This window comes from Pezoporus wallicus, unplaced genomic scaffold (assembly GCF_028554395.1).
Source record: "Pezoporus wallicus isolate ANWC-B61680 ecotype Strahan unplaced genomic scaffold, APGP_CSIRO_Pwel_v1 contig_5935, whole genome shotgun sequence".
NCBI classification, from domain to species: Eukaryota; Metazoa; Chordata; class Aves; order Psittaciformes; family Psittacidae; genus Pezoporus; species Pezoporus wallicus.
The window spans coordinates 2,480,370-2,503,819 of record NW_026637215.1 but is presented as its reverse complement, the minus strand read 5'-3'; the positions used below and the strand labels follow the sequence as shown (position 1 = coordinate 2,503,819).

The following is a 23,450-nucleotide window of genomic DNA, read 5'->3' as shown; positions in this document are numbered from 1 at the left end:
ACGCATATTAAAAAGAGTGATAAAAAAATCCCTATTTTTAGTAGATAAAATTCAATCTGATCTTTAGTGATTTAACTGCTGTCACATATAACCAATATATTAATCTCTTAAGAATGGATGCTTCTCAAACAGTGTTTTTTTTTTGTTTGATAAGGATTTGAGTAATCAAGGCATGGAAACTGTGGGGCTGCCCAGCATTCAGACTAAAATCTTACATGGTCTAAAACATGAAATAGTGTTTTATGCACAAGATAACTGAATTTTTTATTAAAATCTGCATGCATGAATCATTCACGGTAACACAAGTTAATGTACTTGGTTGCTACTCGAAGAAAATAACCTCATTCCAGCGAATGTTCCTAATCAAGGAGAAGGAGTCTGGTATGATGCTGCAGAATTGTTTGCTTGTGTTGTGCAAAGAATATTTTTAACTGTGTGTTGTTGGGGGTAAGTAGGGTTACTGTAGTAAACCCAACAAAGCACATCTCGACAAAACTCAAGCACGGCAGTTCCTGCTGTATGCTGTTCTCGGCAAGAAAATGGCAAGTGTGGTGTTGAGGGAGATAGCTTGGTGCCCTTTACTGGGATAACACATGCATAAAACCAGCAGAACTGAATTTTGGGATTGTCAGATATTGATTGTGCTGGTAGAAATGCCTTTAACTTCTGATGTTTTGGCTAAGAACTCTCATCAGTAGATTTTCCTGGAGAGATATGTTTAATAGCAGTCCTCAAGAGGCAATGTAGTTTGCCATGCTTGTCATCTAGCAGGCATGTTGATCTGTTTGAAGGCAGGAAGGCTCTGCAGAAGGATCTGGACAGGGTGGATCAATGGGCAAAGGCCAATTGTATGAAGCTCAACAAGGCTCAGTGCTGGGTCCTGCACTTGGGTCGCCACCTCATGCAATGCCACAGGCTTGGGGAGGAGTGGCTGGAAAGCCTCAAATTCTGTGTTCAGTTTTGGGACCCTCACTGCAATAAAGACATTGAGGTACTGAAGTGTGTCCAGGAAAGGACAATGAAGCTGGTGAAGGGACTGGAGCACAAGTCTAATGAGGAACAGCTGAGGGAACTGGGGTGATTTAGCCTGGGGGAAAGAAGGCTCAGGGTAGACCTTCTGTCTTTCTGCAGCTACGTGAAAGGAGGTTGTAGTGAGCTGGGGTCAGTCTCTTCTCCCAAGTAACAAGTGATAGCACAAAAGGGAAGGTTTTCATTGGATATTAGGAACAATTTCTTCTCTAAAGGGCTGTCAAGCACTGGAACAGGCAGCCCAGGGCAGTGGTGGAGTCACCATCCCTGGAGGCATTTAAAAGATGTGTAGATATGGCACATAAAGGACATGATTTAGTGCTGGACTTGGCAGTGCTTGGTTAATGGTTGGACTTGATGATTTTAAAGGCCTTTTTCAACTGAAATGATTCTGTTTTATTCTAGAGAGCATGTTTCCAAAGCTGTATGAAAGTGGAAGTCCTAAATATAAGCCAATATATTTTTCTTAAAAGATCCCATTAACCCTGTGGCCTCCCCGAAACATCCTCTGGTTCTGACATACATTATCTTAGATTTTAAAAAGTAATATAGGTTACATATGCATAGATACCCTTGACATCAGTCCTACAGAGTAATGAGGACCATGACCAGTAAAATACTCATAGGTTAAAGAAAAAAAATTTAAGTAATTCAAATTGAAGTAATTCAAATTTATTATCTTAATATGAATTTTAACGAGGTTTATTTAAAGCATTTCAGCCTTTATTTTCATGTGTGTCCAGCTGTGTTATTTACTAACTGCTTGCAGTGTTTTTTTAATTGCATCTGTTTTACAGGGTTTTACCCTAAATTGCTTCTTTCTAATGGAGCTACACTAGATGAGGCAGCCAGCGTGTCTGTATCAGGTGCATCATGGCTAAACCAGCCAAATTTCCAGGTCATTCAGAGAAACAAAATTCGTATTAAAGAAACTAGATGGGGAGAGAGAGCAATAACCCAGCCTCTATTTTAGGCATATCTGTAGACTACAGATACATGACAGCTGCATACCACTTCATGTGCTTCCTAGAAAATGCTATGGTCATGTCTGTCTTGGTTTATAGGTGCAATAGAGTTTCATTGCAGCGTTCTTCTCATAGTCATTAAAGTTTGTCAAGGGACTGGTTTTTGGTTGGATGGTGCTTGCATATTTTAATGTTGTTACAACCCCCCCTCTGCTGGTTTAGTGTAAATTGAACGTGTGACCCCTGCAGTCTAAGGACTGAATAAATATTGTGTGTAAATACATATCAGGAAATAGGAAGAGGCAGGCTCACGTGGGGCCAAGAACACAGCAAAGACCCTGGTGTGTGAAGATAGGCTGAAACATAGAAACACCAGAATTAAGAGGGTTAAGAGGGGGAACGCAGGTGAAGTGATTGATACCTATTGAAGGAAGTAGAGCTTACATCTTGAGATGCATTTGGGGTTATTAAAAGTTTATTGTTAGAAGTTTATTGGCTTATTGTAGACTTTGTTTCACGTACTGAAGGACTCCTTAGTCTCCATTTTCATCGTATCATAGAATCCCAGACTGGTTTGTGTTGGAAGGGCCCTTAAAGCTCCTCCAGCTCCAACCCCCTTCCACGGGCAGGGACACCTTCCACTAGAGCAGTTTGCTCCAAGCCCCCGTGTCCAACCTGGCCTTGAACACTGCCAGGGATGGGGCAGCCACAGCTTCTCTGGGCACCTTGTGCCAGTGCCTCAGCACCCTCACAGGGGAGAACTTCTGCCTAAGAGCTCATCTCAGTCTCCCCTCTGTCAGCTTAAAGCCATTCCCCCTTGTCCTGTCCCTGTGTGTTCTTTAAAAGCACCTTTTTGTAAAATAGAACTGTGATGAATAATTTTGACATGCACCTACAGGTATCACCTCTTTGCATGTGAAGATATTCCAAAGTTCTACACACCATTTGAAACCAGTCCAGGCCTTTTCATGTATCTGGTCTTGGCTTTTTCCTTTTTTTTGAATATTTTGAGGTATGTAGAACAGAAGACCCTCTAATTATTTATAAAACATACATGAATTGGCTATCAGATAACTCTTTTCCAGTTATTCTTTTTAATAATATTTTCTGGAGAAAACAGTTTAGCTACAACATTGATTTCTACAATGGAAAAACAACCTCTGAGAAGCAAACCAAGCAAATCATAATGGACTATTAATCAGATCATTCACCAGATGAAACATTTTGTATCATGCAAATTGAGGACTACAGTCTATATAAATTACATGATTATGATACAGCTATTGCTCATTTTTCAAATGTGCAAGCAACATGAATAAAATGTAAAAGCTTTATGTGCTTTTTTCTAATGCTTTGAAATGCTGTTACTTTTCTTTCTTTTCATCTGGACTTTGGGCAGCAATGCCTGTCTGGACAGGTATGTGCTTTCATGAGCAGTCTCATTTGTCTTCATCACTCGGTCCATGAAACATGGAAGTTATTTGCAATTTATGATTATCTTTTGGATTCATGCTAAGAATATAATCTGTCACAGAGGTAGCAAGTGAATCTTTTCTTTGACCTTAATTTTATTTATGTTCTGTGGAAAAAAGCTGGGCTATTTAGGTTAAATCAGACAAATCATACCGTGAATTGAAGCAATGCAGTAATATATGTTCTTCCATTTGAATTTCGCCTCGTGTTTTCTTTTTCTTTTCTTTTCTTTTAATATAATTCTCATTTTGGCAAAGATTTATCTAGAAATTTAGTTTTAAATTACGAAATTATTGTCAGAATCACAGTTAAAGGTAGTTGTTATTTTATGGCCAGTAGATGTCAGAGAAAAGGGAACACCTAAAATTGGGTATGTCTGAAGCTAATTGTTTGAATTTTGGGTTTTTTTTTCAGAAGTACATACTTATATAAGCAGGCTGCTTTTGAAAATGAGCTGAAGAAAGCACGCACAAACATAGGCTCATGATGGCTTCAGCACAAGGCAACAGATCATTTAGGTGGCAATATCAAAAACCTGTGCTCTGGTAACCCCTTGCACATGTCAGTGCATGTTGCTGAAGCCACACTTGTTTTTCAGAAGGTCACAGAATCGTGATTCCTCTTTGACTCCAATCACTTCAGTAGGATAGGCTTTGTCTCAGCTGTTTGCTTTCATGAGAAGAGAGCCATAGTATTTGAAAATAAACATTTTAGACCAGTGTTGAGTTTTATGTGTGCCAGAGGATGTGCAGTTCTGAACCTGGTTAGCCCACGGTGAGTGTGTTTGGTTAGACCCTGTGAAAGGTGCAGTAGATTCCATTAACAACGCCAATGGCATTTTTTTGCCCTTGAGCACTGAGGTTTGCAATCTTAACATTCCCAAGAACATTTTTTTTCCCACATCCCTTGTGTGTGTTTGATAGCAGCAATGGCATGTCTATCAAGTCTACCATTTTTGTGCCATTATCCTTAAGGAACGAGGTTATAAAGAGGAGCATTTCTCCTATGCCGGCTTCAGTGCTGTCATCTGAACACACTTTTAGGGCTGCGAAGGGGAGCACTTAAGGCACATGTGTTGTGTTCCAGTATTGCAGCTGCTGTTAGATGTGTATTTGTACAAGGCTGTATTTGTGCAGGATGATTTTCAAGGTAGCTCTGGGACTCCTCTGTCTACAAAGGCTGAGATTTTTTTTTTGTGCAATCCTTTTGACAGGTTTTCTAAGGAAGAACACATAAAGAATAGAACACTAAACAGTTATGCGGTTATTTGTAGCGGTTTAAAAGACTAAAAAAACTGGCTTTGCTAGAAGAGATTAATTTTCTTAAAGAAGGGTATTTTAAAAGATTTTGGCAATTTCTTCTCCTATTTGAGTCCTTGTCCTCCCGCTCCGTGACAGCTGCTGCTCAGCGTTTTCTTCCTCTGCTTATTCTTGAGGAGCGTGGTGGGGTTTTGGTATGTGGTTTTTGGGTTTTGTTTTTAATCACTTTAAAATTCCTGTTCAGCTTGGGCTGATACCATTAAAGGTGATGGAGGAGGAAGCAGGTAATGCAGTGTGTTCTATTGGGAGTTCTGATCTTACTGATCAACTATATCCTCAGTGAAGGGGTGAAAGGCTAACTGGGCAAACCTTAGTGATGAGTAAACCTGTCTGGAGCACAAGGAGTGCAGAAATCTTCTACCTTGAAACCAGATCTAAAAGACCTGTTCTGCTTAAATTAGCTTTCTGAAGCTCCATCTGGATTTCACCTATTGACAATTGTATTGTCATCTTTCAACTCATGTGAGAAGCATTAAGAACATATCAATAGTAGTTCTTTTTCTGTTGTATCTTTTATCTGTGGTTTGTTTCCAGTGTGTTAGATGGTAGCTGACATGACTGAACTGTTATTTCATATGAACACACAGCTAGACAAATTGTTTTACAAACAATGCAATTTCTGAAGTTGGACTACCTACAGATCTTGTGCTGTGCCCCTAAATTCTTATGCTATAACGTCCACATTCCTTCCCGTGTAATTAACCTTTTGCATTTGATCTCCACCTCTGTCTCTAGACCACCCTCATGATATCCATATCTTACTGTGGTAGGTGCACAACTGCTTTTCCCTTCTCAGTTCCCTCCTTCCCTTCCCATTCCTCAGCTAAGCCCCACACAGCCCCTTGTTCGCTCCCCCGTGATGGGATTGTCAGAGAATCAGAAGGGTGAAAGTGAAAACTCCTGGGTTGCAATGGCGACAGTGTAATTGGTAAAGCATAAGTTGCATGCACAAGGACAGCAAAATAAGGAATGAATTCACCACTTTCCATGGGCAGGCATGTGTTCAGCCATCCGCTGGAAAGCAGGGCTCCATCACACATTAACGGTGACATAACTGGGAAGGCAAACACCATCACTCCCAATGTCCCCCACTTTCTTCATCTTCTCCCAACTTTATATGCTGAGCATGATGTCCTGTGGTGTTGAGTTACCTTTCTTCCATCCAGTTGGTTGTAACTGGCAAATGAATTCCTAATTTGTCGGGAGCAGGGAATGGGTAGCATTACAAAAGCCTTGTTTCCTGGGGAGAGAATGCTGAACCCCAAGGAAAAGTGTTTTGATAAAACTGGAGAGGAAGGAAACCTGTTTTGTGAGCGTAACCTCTAATTTTGCCAATGTATTAATAGTACAAACTGCAAGAAAACCCAGCATCTTCTACCAGAAAATGTCAGTACTGTATTTCAGAAGATCTACTTGTATTATTACAGACATACTTTATTGTAGTGTGTTAAATGCAGAAGTCTATAATGCTTCCAGGTACCTATTCATACCATGTGTGTTATAATTCACCTGTTAAACATGGAAATATCCCCAGTTCTGCTGGGTATACTAGGCCAAAAACGTGTTATTTTAACTGCGCAATTACTCCTGTTACAGTATCAGTGAATAAAATAATTATTTATGAAATATTTTTGCAGCAGATGACCAGAATGTTTTATTGTTCAGTACCAATCATTGGATTAGGAAAATGGATTACAACTGTGAGTAATTCTTAAAGCCCCTGAATGACATTATTCCTATCATTGTCTGCCTGATGTCATTAATCTTAAGCATTCTGAGGAATAACTGACTCCGTAAGACTTGCCTTTACCTGATAGTTTGTGCTGAATTTACTCTGTGTGTTTATTGACATACATGTGAGGTCTAAATGGAAGGCACTTACATGAATATGCTTGGTTTCAAGCAAGTCGTAGGGATGATAGAATTGGTAGACTTCAGCAGATCACCAGTGTGCTTAGACCTATGTTTGTATGGTCCTATTCACCAAATGAAGGAAGAATGAATTTACGACAGTGTGAAAAATGAAGAGATTGTGTGTTTAAATGAGAGTATTACTTAATATTTAATGCAATCCTTATCTTAGGTTTTTGTGCTAATACTACATGTTAAGGTTTTGCCTGAAGCAATCTTGATCGGTGGAGGTTCAGCTCTGAAATCAGGGTGCAGCTGCTGTTGTGAAGCCTTCGAATTAAGTCTCAGTGCCAGCCTCTGGAGTGCTCTGTTCTTTTCCAGTGAGCCTGTGGAGAGTTCACTCTGGAGCTAGGACAGGAAAATTTACTTATTTGGATTTTATCTGTCTAAAATAGCACATATGTCAGCAATAAGCCAAGAGTGAGGTGTGGTGCTCTCAGCCTGGAAGGTTGGGACTTTATTTTCTTGTGATCTGAAATGATAAATTGTAACTTCAGTATCGGTCCAAGTGGAAAACCAGTCATGTAGGCATATGTTCTCTAGCTGGGTGTCTGTTGTAAAGCACACAGTAAAAACCATGCCATGTGGCAAGGGACAGAAAAGCCTTAAGATTGGGGTTGGTAGTTAAGCTTGTGAACAATGACAAGTTGGGGGAGTTGTTTTGAGGGATGGGTGATCTGCAGTGCCATCAAACATGGTATATTCTTAGAATTCTCTTTACACACTTGTCTAGTTTGGTGTATTTTCCGTTCAGAGTGGCACAGCACTGCCAGGGAGCCTTTAGGGGCTGGTTTGTAGCTGCATGTTGGGCTGCAGTGAGTAACTGGACCCCACTGTGCATGTCCTGCTTTGAGGCCCGCTTGGTATCACTGCATTGGTTTGTGGATGGGTTTGGTTCCAGTGTCTCTCGGAGCACAGTCAGACATGGGCAGCTTGGCTTGGGAGGAAGCCTCTTGTTTTCTGTGGGCTTAACACCTCCCTTGACTTTGTCAGAGAAAGGCTGCAACTTTGTGTAGCTGCCAGGTAGCAGAAAAAGGAGCTGTCAGCATGCTAGCATCGTCCTCTTCTCTGAAACCAGCTGCTCTACCAGCTACATCACACCCACACATACCACAATTAGGAAGAGAAGATAAGCAGTATGAATGACACTGAGCAATACAAAACCCCATGTCATCAAGCCTACTGCAGTCTTTTCAGGAAATTCATTCTGGACTGCTGTGAAGGAGGTCATGGTGATTGAAGGCAAAAATGGCATTTGACAGAAACCTAAGAAATTCAGAAGATGATGGGCTTGAGGTCCTCAATTTTCCCCCTCCCCAGACATACGGAGTAAAGGGGTTTCTGTTGCAGTCAGTGCTGCAGAGACTAATGCCTCCTATTTACGTTGTCTGATCCCTTGGTTCCGGCCACTTGCAGCAGCTGTGTAGCGGACACCAAAATTATCACCCTTTTGCTTTGAGGTTTTCCAGACATTTCTCTTGAGAGACCTTGTCCTAAGGAAAAAATCCACACAAACCCTGTCCCCATCTGTAGGCCTCTATTTCTGCCTCCTGAAGTTAGCTTTCGGCCTATATTAATTTCTAGTCTCTATTGTCCCACTAGTCATCTATTCTTCTTTGTGCAGCTGTGTGGGAAGAATGGGAAAGAGCCTTTGAATAACTCCAGATTGGTGTGAAAACCTAAATGAAGGGCAATATGCTCTTTCTGATCCTCTGTTTTGTGCAAGAGCTGCACCAAAATCAGCATAGGGTGAGAAATGGATGTCGTGCTTGTGATTATTGATTTCTTCAGTAATGTTGTTCTATTTGTACCCTTTTTTGCAGTGTGTTTGAAAGGTTTAAACCCCTGACAGGCTGATGTATTATTTTTCTCCCTAAATGGCTAGCTTCTTTTCCCAGCTTCTTTTCTGGGGTTTACCCTCAAGTCAGATATTGCTGCTTCCAAATTTCAGCCTGGATTACCTGGTGATAATGGCATTAATAACAACAGTATTTAAAACAGTATTAGATCTTTTGTGTGATGATTTATTAAAGAGACTAAAATTACACGGTGAACCCCAGGTGGATTTTCTGTATAGAAGGGGACTGAATTGGACAGATGAGATTTTATTGGGGTGCCATCCGACTGGGGTTAAATTGTGTGCTTTTCTGGTTGATAATCCGAAGTCAATGGAAGATAGTGAAAAGAAGTGGTGACGTGTCCTCTCATCAAAAGTTGTTGAGTTGCTGAGAGTAATTTCTAAAGTATTAAGAAATCTTTTTAAAGCATTCAGAAATGAAACTGCCTGATCAGGTTTGGAATTACTGACTTCTCCCTCTCTTGTCTTTGTGAGCTTCTTGGCAGAATAGTTTTGCAAAGACTGGCACTGTTCATGAGGGTTTATGGAGGTTTCAGTCTTTAGAATTGTTTTCTCCTGAGTGATTTCTGTTGTCTTAAATGATTTCTAAAGATGCTTCAAGTGAGGGATTCCTGGCAGAGGAGTGGCAGCTAGTATAACTTTTGACAGCAGTTACTTTTCTGCACCTGTGTATCTATAATGGCACATTTGAGTTGGTGGTTTAATGCTTGTGTTTTGTTTCTTCTGGGTTCTAAATGTAATAATCTTGTTTTAGCCATGACTTCGCACTTCGATTTTTCAAAAATTCAGCTATAACTTACTTTGTTGGTTTTTTTTTTTTCTGAGCAGTATGAAAATCTCATCCCAGAACTGATGTAGGAAATGGAATCCCAGATTGGTTTGGGCTGCAAGGGACCTTAAAGCTCATCCAGCTCCAACCCCCTTTCCCTAGAGCAGGTTGCTCCAAGCCCCATCCAAGCTGGCCTTGAACACTGCCAGGGATGGGGCAGCCACAGCTTCTCTGGGCACCCTGTGCCAGCACCTCAGCACCCTCACAGGGAAGAACTTCTGCCCAAGATCTCATCTCAGTCTCCCTGTCAGTTTAAAACTGCTTCTTCTCCTGTCACTACAAGGACTTGGTAAAAAGTCTCTCTCTTTCCTATCAGCCCCTTTTATATATTGAAAGACTACACTAAGGTCTTCCTGGGAGCCAGAGTGTGCTACTTGAAATGTAGAAGCATCATTCACAGGGGAAAACCTCACTTTTAATTTAAAAAGTGGATACAGCCCACATAACAGTTCAGGGGAGTACAGGCATCATGATGGTTTTTCATACTGTACTGATCCATATGCCCCATGTGGACATTATTGAGTGAAAGAGAAGCCTATTGAATCTACTTGATTATTCTTTCAGTATCTACCTCTCTGAGTATTGGCAATAATTCCTTGAAGTTATTGTGTCTATGGTTCCAACTTCCTTGGAACAATAAAACAGTGACTGAATGTCTTTTCCAGCCAGAAACAGGATATATTATTGTGCTTTCACTTTCCTCTTAGTAAGGCTGTTTCAAAGAAAGATACAAACTCAATACAATGTTAATGTTGCAAAAATAAAAACAAAATCTATGTTTTATGTTTCTTCCTATTAAAACGATGGCAAACCCGTGGAATGTATGTCACCTACATAAAAGAATTGAAGTATCCATTTCCTAATAGAAAATATAAATGAAGCTCAATTGAGATGTGTGTTGTGACTTGTGGAAGGCTAGTTTTAGGCTTGTGTGCACTCAGGCATGGTAAGTCTTGATGTCCCAGCCCTGTTACATAAGGAATGTCTAAGCTGTTGCGGATGCTTAGGACAATCTAAACTGGATGAACAGGATGTAGTAAACAGATTACAGCGAGGTTTATTGGTAGTTCCCGGGAAGTAAAGGAACCATTAAGTCATGTATAAAGAGGGTAAAATGAAGAGGTGCTGTGCAGCATTGAACAGTTTTCAAGTTAATGGAGCAGTAACTCCAGAGATTTCTTGAAGGAGAAGAAAATAAGTCAGCTTTGCGTAAGTAAGATTGAGATAAATAGGCTTTCGGTTTGGAAGGTATGTTTTCAGCAGGAAGGATTAAGTGGACTTGGCAGTCCCTTGAGCTTGACATTGATATTGTAATGAGCTTTAAATAGCTGATTCCCAACCCCTCCTGCTCCCTGTGCCCATGAGGTCAGCCCTAGGTCAAGCTGAATAGCAGGGGGTTGGCTTCCTCAGAGCCTGGGGGACACGTCCCCAGGTGACACTGGGTCTCTTGGAAATCTGTCAGTTCATCCTGACTCACTTGAAGCGCTATTAACTGAAGAGGAAGCAGAGATTACACCGTTACCATCTGTTAGAAGTCTGCTCCCTCATGGCTGAGGCTCTGGTGTGTGAAGATGTGGATCGGGTTAGCAGGCAAGCTGACAGAGCAGAGGATGGTGAGAAGATCTGCTTCCGCTTGGTGTGAAAGGCAGGTGACCAGACTGAGAAGTCCATGTGCCATTTCAATAACGTCCCATTTCGCTGCTTTTATGTAACAGTATTATTTCTTAACAGCAAGTGCAACTTTCTCCTTGTGTATTTGCACCATTTTGTTCCAGAGCACCCAGAATAATTTTAACTTTTGCAGTAAGAATGTGGTGAGTTTTGTTTGGGAAAAGCCAACTGACCACTTGAAAACATAGAAGCAGGACTGGACTGCTACCTGCAGTGCTTAAAAGGAGATTAAAACAATCATCATGCTTGTCATACTTCAAGGGCATACAAGTCCTTAATATTTCTGCAGTGCAATCGTTGTGTCTGCATGTTTGAAGATTCTCATCCAGAAGGGTGGGCAGAACCAACCCAAAAAAAGAAATACAATAGAAGTATTTAAAACCAAGCAACGTAAATGCAAAATCCTTTGAGCTAAGCACGAACCAGGCATTTGTATTGGGAAGCAAATCCAACTCATTGCTATTATGCAGGAACAGTAATTCTGGAGTAGTAAATTCAGATCCTCTCCAATGTGATGATAAGAGAGAGCTTGGAAGTCACGTGCTCCCAAGTTATGGATCAGCAGTAACAGGTAGATGAGACATACAGGGAAACGCAAGAGTACTACAAGAAAATACCTCTTCCTGGGGTGCCTGTTTGTCAAAGAAATAATTGTGACCTTGTTTCTCATCAGCTGTCAGGGAACAGACTGGCTTTAAAATCTGAATTAATAATGTTATTTTTAACATTTGAGTGAGCATTGCTGTAACCCATTCATTACAGATTGAGATGAGAGGTGGGATAATAAAGTCCATAGGAAGAGTTTTACTACTGTGAGTAGCTTCGAAGTAGCTGGTTCTCAAATTTGCAACATTTTAAATGACCCATAAGAACTACTTTCACTAAAACTGTTCCATTGTTTCAGGAGAATCTTGTTCCAGTTCTGCAAAAAACCCAACCAAGCAAAAATTTAGGCATCCAAGGGATCTCTGAAGTTACAGGGGAACATCCTGATATTTGCTGTGATTTTTAACTTCTAATACTTTCAGAGACCAGTATAAAATAAATCAGTTCTTAAACTGGAAAAAGGACCTTAAGTCAGTCCCCTTGGTGCAGCTCTCTTGCCAGCATGTCCAGTGAGCATCTTTGCTGTTTGTAGATTTATCATAGAAACAATCTGTGAAGTTCAAGATTTTATGTAATTTATGCAGAGCATATATGCATAAACATATATGAAGTTTATAATGTTAACTGCAAAGTTCCTAATATGATAAAAAATAAAAAATAACAAAAGGTAGTAAATAGTTAAAGGTAGTAAATAGAAACCTGCAACCAAAGTTTCCATGCTTTCTGTGTGTATGATAGAGGAGGTAGGAATAGTTTGACTTTGATATTTAACCTTTCTGTTGATAGCTTGTGACACTAATGTTTTTCAAGGATGATGTGTATTTTCCTGAAGAACACAGGTACAATACAACACGATACCTTTTTCAGTGAGAACTTCCAGATGGTCAAAACCATGAGTTTTAATACTAAGGTGGGAAGTGACAGTTTCACCTTTGCTATCTATTTTCTTCCTGGTAGTATAGAATAAGGGCTGAATCTGACATATTTTGGGGTCTGTTTTTTCTAACCAGTGTAGTCACAAGTTGAGTGTTGGAAAAATCCACTGTTAAATAGGGGTGTCTGAGTGCTGAGTGGTGTAGATGCAGGCCTGCATATCTGTTACAACATGTAAGCTTAGTGTGTATGTTCTGAGTTCACTGAGGGTGCAATAGAGAACAGGTTTGATCGGGTTTGCTTTTCTTCCAAATTAAAGGCAAATTACTGGCCCAGAACCTAAGAAAGAAATCCCAAATCCTGTGACCAGAACCAAGAATTTGTCCTGTGAGCAATGTAACTAATTTTTGTCTTTTTTCTCTGTGCTAAAATATTCTTTCAATGAAGATAACTCCTCCTGACTGTGTGTTAGGATTGTGAAGAGGGTTCCTCCAGGCCGTTGTAAGAGAATTTATGTCAGTTTGCCTCTGTGGGGGTAATACTGGCCTGTCTGAACAGTCTTGTCAATATGCTTCTCATATTGAGCTTGTGGAAAGAAGATGGAAATATCTTTAGAAATGGGTTTTCCTTTTCAACATTGTCTTTTCCAATTTTTGTCCTTTTTGTGCATAAGATTATATATAAAAACCACAAATACGGTTAATTGCTGCTTGCAAAAGCTTTCCATATCAAAGTCACCCACTCATAATTTATAAATATATGTAAACATATTTATGAATGTTTGATGCTTAAGGGTTCTTGGTAATGGTAAAAAGGCTTCTCCTTTTCAATATCACTTTCCATTGTACCTGTTATAAGCCAAATGTATCCCTTCGGTGTTATGATGTGTTAAGCTCTTCTACAAATCATTTTCAGAAATGTAGAAAAATATAAGATGCTGTACAAGAAGGGAGGTGAGTTTTTGAGGACTGCCAGCTTATATTTTTATGATGTTTGTAAGTATTAAAGTTTTTCTGCTGGAGACCAGTTTTTTTTTAGATTTAAAAATAACATTGGGCAGCATTTTCTTTTCTAACTTATACTATGATGCTCATGCAAAATACTAATATAAATATGGTTTAAATTTAACCTGGGGGAATAAACAGGAGCAAAATGAATGATGATGATGAATTTTTTAGTCACTCGTATGGAATGGTTGGATTTATACTAATCTCCAATCTCAGCAAGAAATTATCATCTTGAGCATTTCTGAATTCCACGTGGTGAAGTGAAAATTAACTCAGTTGTTCAGAATGCCCAGGCTGAAACCGTATTACATACAGGGCTTGTTCTGAAACTCAAACTGAGTAGCATTTGCTGGCAGAGGAGGTTGGTGGGATTTTTACAGGTGCACAATGGTTTCTTATTTTCATGTGTGTTTTTCTAGAGACAGTTGAAATGTGAAGAATGACTTTTTGTTACACTATTTTACACTTATGAGGGGTAATCGCTTAGGTCTCTGTTATCGTTTGGGTTCTGCTGGATGAAGAACATGGAAGTTCTCAGGCTGGTAAGTGGCTTCTACTGCAGCAAATAAGTTGATGCAAGATAGGACACTGGTGAGTAATCAAGCATAAATCTTGCCTCCTCCTAATTTGCATTAATGTGCTGCTGGAGCAGAATATTTCCCCCTGGCCCATTACCTGTTTGTTGGGTCATTTCTTGGAAACAAGAAAAGTTTTGCAAAGTTGCTCTGGAGAAAGTATTCTGGAATTTTGGCATTGGTGGCATAGTGCTGCCATGATACAATAGTGCTTGAATGACTGTAGGAAACACTCCCAGATTTATGAAGTAATGAGGGTATTGGTATAAACTTTATTAACCCGAGAGATTTGTCATTTGTATAAGGACAAGTAAACTGTTTCTTTCTATTTTCCTGCTTCATCTTCTGAAACATCTTTGGGTATGTGTATATTTTAGTAGTCTGAAAGGAGAATTCTGAAGGTTCCATTAGAAAACACGTTGCAGTGATGCTCTTCTCCTTCCAGGTGGCTTTTGCATGTCTTCAGCTAAGCAGGCAGGGAAAACAGCATGGTCTTTGTGATCCCTCCAGCCCTTGGCACACTCAGGAAAAAAAGAGAACAATTTCTATTTTGATGACTTCTCTTTAAAGACCTTAATGATGTGCCTGAATTTCAGGGAAATACAGTAATTTATTAAACAGCAATCACTCTGACTCTGTAAAATGTAAAAGACAATAGCAGGGATACTACATGTATTGGTTATATCTGATCTGTCTAAAGTGCAAAATGTCCCAGTACTTCCATGCAAAGGCTGGGTGTTCAGAGAAGCAGTTGTACTGCACTTGCTAAAGGGTAAGCAGCTGCTGGGTTCCAGATCAATAAAATACAAATAATTTAAATAGAATAGTTGCACCACTCAAATAACTGCAAAACATACTTTTCCAGAAATTACAGCTGTCGAGATGTGCAATGACCAGTACTACAACCAGTTGCAAATTCTCTTTTGCTAAATGATGTGTTAAAAGCTATACCAGACTTTCTCATTCTCTGTGAATGTTTTATTTGTTTTGGCAGGTTTGTTTTTTTCTCTTTTTCATTAAAAAGGTCAAGATCTCTTTTTTTTTTTTTTTTAATAAAATACCTGGCACTTCATAGCAAAAGCAAATCAGATGTCAGAAAATGCAGACTTACTTTCCTCTGTTCATTTTGCTGAAGAGGCTGCATAATTGTTCCATGAGTAGCTACTGTTAAAGTTTCTTGGGAGATACAATCGTAGAATAGTTAGGGTTGGAAAGGACCTTAAGATCACCTCGTTCCAACCACCTGCCATCGGCAGGGACATCACACACTAAGTGCTTCTTTGCAAGTTACTGTTATAGGGCTTTGTAACCTGCATGTCTTCTATGGCTGCTGCCAGCTTTGAGAGCCAGCCAAGAGCTCCCAAGCGCCAGCCCAGCCCCAGCTATTCCCATAGGCCTGGACTGGGTGTCACGGCTGCTTGGCTGACTTGGGAGATGCTCGCACGGAAGGGTTTCTGTTGGGTGTCCTGTGGATTTGGGATTCTTCGATGCACACGTGGCGCTGATTCTGTAGTTGGGATCAGAGTATAACAGTTTTAACATGTAAATTCCAGGAACTTCCTACTTGACTGTTTGTTATCTGGGATTATTAGGCCTTCTTAAATGAGAGAAGGATATTTTTAAAGCTGTATTTGTGTTTTGGCCAAGTATTTGGGACATTCTTATTATAGTTTGTATATTTTCATTGTTGTAATTATGGAAAAAAACATGGTGGGGAATGAATTCAGCCTGTGAGAACAGTCTGAGGAGAAGAGTATGTGAATGTGATATTTAAATCCTGTTCTCTTGGGTGGGGAGTTCTGACCTAGCATATAATTAAGTGATAATTTTACTGAGGTTGAAAGGAGTTTTGCAACTTAGGCTTACACTGTTCTAGCTACTTAAAAAGCAGATGAATTACTTAAAAAGACTGTGTCGTTCCTCTAAAAGAAATCTTTTATAGAACTTTAAAAAGTATCAGACATTTACTTTTGAAACTTTCTCCTCAAGCAGAAAATCTATTCTTGTATTACAGAAAGGTTTGTCAGGACAGATGCATTTGGATGAATTCAGACTAATAAAGTTGTGCACAAGAATGTTTGAGTCGTTTGTAACCAAACTGTGTTGTGGACATCGGGCAATCTTACAGATAAAAGAAATGTGCATAGATGATAGAGACTATGAAATAGATTCATTTTTTTCCCCTATTTTATTTCTTTATGTTATTCTGGCTTGAAAATTGCTAAGCGTTTAATTTTTGGGGCCTGCCAATTCTGATGCCAGAAATCAGTGGACCAAGACTGTCTTGTCTTGCTTAGGCATCTAAGTTCATGGCATAAAGAAAGTCTCCCTATGTCCGATTTTCCTATAAGATATGTTGGCTCAGTTCCTGATTGGCACAGAGAGAAGGGGAGGTTGCTGCTCCCTGGCTTTCTGCATGTATTCAGACTACAGCCCAGAAGCTGGTGTTGAAAGGAGGCTGTTCAGTGACTACCTCCCTATGCGACTGGCTCAGGACATCCTTCATCCTTGCACTCAATCTGCATAAAGCTGTAGAGTTTCAGCATTTGTATTTGTACGTTGGTGTGTATTATAATGATAGTCAATATTGTATTACAGGGGTTTGTGATTGTCTTTAAAATCTGGAGACATAATGGCTGTCTTGCACTTCCCAGTTACCTTTGGGGACAGAAATTTGACACCTTTATAAAATATTACAGCTCAGGTGCTGTCTATATGTCTAAAAATGTGCTGCAGTGGTATGTCTTGGATACTGCTGCCGTAGCACAAAAAAATCTGTGCAGTTGAGTTTGGTTTTCCCTTTCTGTAGGTGAGGTAGAATTTCCTTTAGTTACGCAGGTTTTGGGGCTGGTTGTGCATCCCTGGTAGCCTTTTTCATCATTCATAATTCTTACACCTTTTCCAACTTGCTTACAGAAAGGTGGTGTAAGCAAAATTGTTCAGAAGATGAGAAATGGAATGTCTAATACAAAGGTCACCTCTGAAATGATAACAGATACAGTGCATTGATTTCATCAAGTGCATGTTTTTATCTCAAGCTTTTGGTAGGCAGTTTTTGTTTAAACATCCTAGTTTCTTTTAAATGAGCTGTTTTATTCTTAGTGTTGACAACACACTACTAAATTTATGGAAATAGAAGTAAAGGTGTCCTCTGTTTCCTATTGCCCTTTGCCAAATTCATTATCTCCCAGTTCTGTGATTCATTTAATTCTTAATTTCTCCTGCCTTTTTTTCTTTTTAATGGTACTGTAGATTTTAAAACGTGGCTGAAAATGACCTTCTGATTTCTTAGAGAGAAAAATGCAATTCCAAAGCTGATATGGCTTAAGGAACCAGCAGTGTGTTGTGCCCTTCTGTCAAGCAATAGGACCCTCCCACTGGCTTTCTATCGCCTCCATTCTTTAGTAAAGTCTTGACATTTTACTCTCTCATTTAACCCCATATATATGCCTTGATACAGTGATCTATCATATTGTATGACTTACTGTATCTTATCTTACATAGATTACACAGTTTTTCTACTATCTACTTGGATAAGAAACAATATTCTATTTGTTAACAAATTTACCTAGGCTAGTAACTTAAGTTTATATATAGGGAAATGTGTATGTATCTGGCTAACAAAGATGATTCTTTTAATATAATGGGAAGACAACATTCAGTTACTCTGGGGTTCGTGCAAACTTAGAGAAGTGGCAAAAATGACTTTCCTAAAGTAGTATCTGGGAATGGTCTTGAATGTCCATTTCCTGCCCTCTGAACCAAACTTCTGTCGTCTTGTTCTATAATTTTTAAGCACCCCCGCAAGATTTTTTCCTTTCTGGGTTGATCACAGTAGTAACAAAGAAATAAGCATGTAACTCTATAAATGTAGATAAACCAATTCCCAAGTTATTCAGGATGGAAAGTATCGTAACGGTAAGGTAAATAAGTTAGTTAACTTTAGACTCCTCTGCTGAGGTTCAGAGTGCTGATAGTAAACACATAGGGTCTCAAAAATGGGAATTAGTATGAAGAAGTGTTTATGTGTGTAAGCGTTGCAGTGCCAGCAGTGTTTGCTTGGAGGTGACATTTCCCTTCTGCCCGCTCCTCTTCCCTCCCCGAGCTCCAGGCACTCATTGTTCGGGTGTACAGACCTGGCTGCGTTTGGGGCCTCCCGTGCTTAGTGCACCGTGTACTTTGGCAGGTCGTGGTGCCATTTGGGCTTTGAATAATCATGAAGTATATTTATGGGTTACTTTCTGTCTGCTTTAAATCAGCTCCATACTATTCTGTACAATGTGTGCAAACCCCTGATAAATCAAAGAGTTACTTTTCAGCAGAACCGGTTGGAAATGAGCTGTAAGTTTGGCCGAGGACTGCCGGGGTGAATGGGGCTTTGGGTGGGTGCGTGGAGAGGTGGTGCTGAGCAAACTGCTCTGAGTGACACAGTGTGCTGTGATTTTAGAAGTTGGCTTGGACTGTAAGTACCTGTGAGGCAGAGAAGTATATTTGAGGATACACCTGTATTTTAATACCTGTATTTGCAAGGCTTTGTCATCAGTGTAGAATAACTGTAAACACCAGTAAAAGATGGGTTAAACGTGTTTTAATTCTAACTTGATTTAACATTCTGGGTTTGTAAGCGTACGAAGCCCAGCAATCTGTTACAGTTTCAGTGCTTACTTGCTCAAGTTCTTCTTTAGACATGACATATGAATAAAACACCATGCTTTTTTTAATAGACCAAGTCGTATCAAATAGATCTTGATCATATTTATCTCTTTGACTCAAGAAATAAGTCATTTTACCAATAGCAGTTTCTTCTTGGTACTTTAGAAACGTGTTTTATGGATGTTGCACATACTGCTTTCTTGGTAAGGTACGATTTTGTTTTCTTTTTGATCAGTTGCATGCCTCAAGTGTACCTTTTTAACAGGTTGCATAGGGCCATGTTTAATTTCTGTAAGATTTTAAAATGTTTTAATTACTTAGATTTTAACTGTTTTAATGGTTGGGTGAGGCTCTCTCTAGTGGTTTTTACACTCACAAAACAAACACAAGAATCTGAGACTGCTTGTTCTTCTCAACTGCGCTGTCACAGGAGGTCTGCTGTACATGTGAAATACTTTAAATTCAGATTGGTCAAGAACCCATCAACAGGTGGAATTTGATCTTCTAAGATATAATATCACTATCACTGTATCACAAATATTTATTGGGTCTGTAGGAGAAAATGTTATGCTTTACAGATTGAAATGGAAATTTGATCACTTTTTCATAGTGTGACAGTGATAAAAAATTTGCACCATTAAAATATGTTAACTTTTGCTGAGATAATTTGAGGATGGTTTTAAAAGGCAACACTAAAAGCTTCCTTTATTCTGGATATTTTATATTTTTTTTTTCTAATCACAATTCTGTCTTTTATTAATGGGGTAGAATGTGTATCTGTGGGAAATGACTGGATTTTGACAGTTTGGTGTTTAGTGTTAAAATAGCAGACAGGATTCTTCTGGGGAGCCGAACCTCCACGGGGCTCCTGCAGGTGTACCTACTGGTTTGTTGAGAACGTGAGGAGAAACGAGGAAATGATGGATGTTCAGAACAGACATACAACCAGTAGGAACATGGTGTGTGTGTATGTGTGTCTATATATACATATATATATTTAATGTAGATTACTGCTACATGGCTTGCTTATTTTTGTGTGGACATTTTTAAAAATGGACACTATTAAGACCTGTCTTTCCCTTTTCTCTTTTCCTTTATTTCCTCCAAGCTCTAAGTTGAATTTGTTATAGTTCCATTCAGATAGGTTTTACAAAGCAAGAGAGGTATGCTTACACATGGTGTCACAACCTCTGCAGAGAAGCTGAGCAATAGGAGCCATGACTTAGTTGCCTCCCCTCTTAGTTGAGGGATTCAGAGGGAGGGAGCCTGGGATTCAGTTTCATCTTCTGCTTGATCCCATTTAATCCACTACCTCGTGTTTTCAGATATTTCAGATATAACTGATAACTCGCATGGTATTTTGGGTTTAGTGTGAAGACTTCCTTTGCCACCAGTCTTACATTGCATATAAAACACTTGTGTAAATCTCGCAGGCAGTGGTTGGAGCTCTTACTGCCTTCCTGTCTTTACAGTGGCATTTCCGAATAGTGGTTTCTAAAAGTCATTATTTCTGCTTTAAGTGCCTCTAACTTCAGTGGATCTTGCCTGGCTTAGCTTTGCACATGCTTAACGTTTGTTTCATGAGTAAAGAACTGTCTTTACCCTGCTCAATAGCCTGAGGTGTGCACAAAGCCCAGGCTTTATTCTCTTGCATAGCCGCGGTGCATTAAAAAAATGAGGCACACAGGGGCTGACAGGGCAGATGAAGCCAATTTCTTTGCTGCCTTCCCTTGCGAGCTGGAGAAGAGACAGTTTAAAAGCTCTGGAATGGGAAACTGTAACAACGTCACTTTATTTTTCAGGGTTTGTTAATAAAGGAGCAACTACCTCCTCTCGTTCCCTCCTCCGCTGCCCTCGCTGCGTGCTGCGCGTTAGGAGCGCACTGCTGCTCCTGCCTTTCTCCAGGCAGTGTGTGCTCCGTGGGGAGCGGGGCGAGGACAGACAGGAGAGAGGAGAGACCAGGCTGCAGGGGTGGAGAGAGAGTGCTCCCCTTCCAGGAGAGGTACCTCTCCTCTAGCTCATGGTCAGAGCCCTCTGGAGCTGGTCCTGGGTGAGTACATCACACCGTGGTCACTCGTGCCTTCCTGCTGTAACGGGTAGCTCCTCTCATCTGCATAATTCATCTCTTGGCTCAGTAACACAATCTCAGTGGCTGGAGGATTTCAGGTACGGGACACTAATGCTTCTAATGGTAACTTTCTTGCTATGCTTTGCATAGGATAATTTTATGCTGTGTGGACAGTATTTAGTGTTCGGAGGTAAGGTATGCAAGCGGTGTGTATGATGAGTAGCAACTTGAGTTACTTGTAAGTCATAAGGCAGATACGTGGGCTTGTTAGATAGAGAAATGTCCATTATTAGCTTGTACAGCCAGAAGGCAAATGATAATTGCTTTGAAAACATCCCCTACGCTTTAATTTTAGAAGGTACAGTGATAGAAATGATTCATTATAATAGAATCATTTATGTAAAAGAAAAACTAAGCTTACTGTTTTGTCAGGATTTATTACCAAAGGATGATGATATACCTGAAATACTAACCAGCTGCTTATACTCTCATTAGCAATTGTCACATAGCATACCTCCAAGCTCCTTATCAATGCAGTGTTTTGGGATGAATTTAATAGGTAATAGTAAATGTTCAATATTTCCAATATCTGGAAAGAAAAAAAAGCAGCTTATTAATGAATTTTATATAATAATGCTTGTACTTTGCAGGGATTTCTGTTTTGAAAGTTTCCATCCTTCCTATTTAAACATAATCTTTTAAAAATGCATCTTGCCTTGTCAGAATTTCACATGCAGTGTTGTTTAATTCATTTCTTTCCTAGCTGTGGATTTCTATTTGCCTTGAACTTGGGCTGAGACACCAAGAAGCAAAATATCCAAATGTCTATTTTGGAAGTTATAATTTATTTCTAAACCAACTGAACCTATTAAGTAAAATTAGACTATATATTTTATTAGAACAGGGAATGCATCACTATTCCTGCTCCTCATTGGAAGGAGGGATAAAGGAAAATAGAAGACAAAAATAGTTTTGATAAATACAGCAACAAATGTGCAAGTTGTCATGCTTTACTTAGTCAAATTTTGCTTATCCTTAAATTTTGAACAGATTCACAGTGCAGTTTTATCTGAAATTCAGATGGTACCAAATATCTGCATAGGGTGATATATTTGGATTTGCAAGTGCTTATATGAAATTTATGACTCCTCTGAAAGGAATTAGCTGAAAAGGGATTCTCAAAAAGACTTCTTAAGGATTCAAGTTACATCTGAGATACTGGCAGACATTCTGCCGTTCATCCATTTAGCTGAAAATGTATCTAGGACCAAAGCTTTTTTCCTGTCCTTTGAGAGAGGCAATCCATACTTTTAAATATGTTCATATGTGGGCAAGTCTGTGAAAGTGAATTCTGCCTGAAAATAAAATACCCGGCATTGGTAAAGCGGGGTTATGTAACGAGCATTGCATAATAACTGCATTTAATGGTATTCTAATAGGAGGTTACTTTTATCACTGTTTCTTTAGGAGAAAATGTTGCAGGTATGAGATTAATTACCCTCCTTCTTTAAGGTTATCAGATGTCCTCATTTTCAAGGAGTGTCCTTGCTAACAGGGACAACCCTGGCATCTTGGAGGCTTTACTGAAAATGGGGCAATGTTCTAATTTCAGAAAAATCCCATGTCAACCAGATTCATGAGCAAGTCCAGAGCCTCACGTGGACTCTGAGGACACCACATCCGTCTGGGGTGGTACCAGTGCTGGATGCTGCTCTTCTTGTGAGACAGAGGTGTGAGATACAGAGCTGCTACAGCAGGCAGCTATCCCACTGCTGGGGACAAGCACTAGTACAGGTACAAAACCCTTCCACAGCTCAGATGTAAAGGAAAGAAATGGTGTTTTCTGTTTAGACGTGTGCTCAGTTTTGCCTTTCTGTAACTTCCCTGTAGCTATGAAGCTAATAATTCGTCATGAGAATGGGCCAGCCAAATCAGGTCCATTGTCCCTTTCCGCTTGAATGGAAAGACCAGGCAATGAATACTGGAGTATTGGAAGGAGTTTCCACAGAGGTAGAAGCTAAATTTAAAGGAAGAACAGCTCACTGCACTCTCTGTTCTCAGGCAGTTGTCAAAAGAAGAAAGTGGGTTTAAGAGGCATTCAGATTTGTGTGACTACTTTGTTATCACTGGACTCAAACTCAGAGTATTTTATATGTATTTTAAAATAAGGAAGTTGATGGATTATGTAAGAGGTTACTCAAGTACAACACAGAGAAATCTGTGCTATCTGGAGGACAGACTGAAACTGAATTTACTCTGTATTTTAAAAGAGTGCTATGACTTCTCTGGTTGCATAAATATCCAAAGGTTTCTTCTGCAGAAGAGGTGGCTGTGACTCCTCAGTTCTGCCCATCTAAACCAGGTACACATGTAGGGTCCTCGTTCTATTTCGCTGAAGTTCTCTCTGATTGAGAAAATCCTGCGTAATTATGTATTTTATTTGAATCCAAACTTTCTAGTTTTCCTAGCACAGAGACCTTAATAAATTTGAGAACTTAAAGAGGAAACTGTTAAAGTGTTCAACTCCTTCACTCTCCTCAAAACGCTGGGGAGCAGTTGCTCCATGGCATCTCGGACGTTGGGTATCACAGTTGGCTAGGCAGGCAGCCCTCT

General features: G+C 39.7%; 1 protein-coding gene across 12 annotated transcripts in view; it reads left to right on the top strand.

Annotated features, from left to right (window-relative positions):
* Positions 1-23,450, top strand: part of ATP2B2 (ATPase plasma membrane Ca2+ transporting 2) — a 273,342-nt gene that overhangs the window by 42,707 nt on the left and 207,185 nt on the right. The window contains exon 1 of one of the 12 annotated variants that reach the window (XM_057404261.1): positions 20,665-20,819. The exons of 10 other annotated variants lie outside the window; for them this stretch is intronic. The gene's annotated coding sequence lies outside the window, so the exon portion shown is untranslated. Of the gene's footprint in view, positions 1-20,664; positions 20,936-23,450 lie in introns of those variants that run through there. One more of the 12 variants, XM_057404263.1, reaches the window with a different exon arrangement.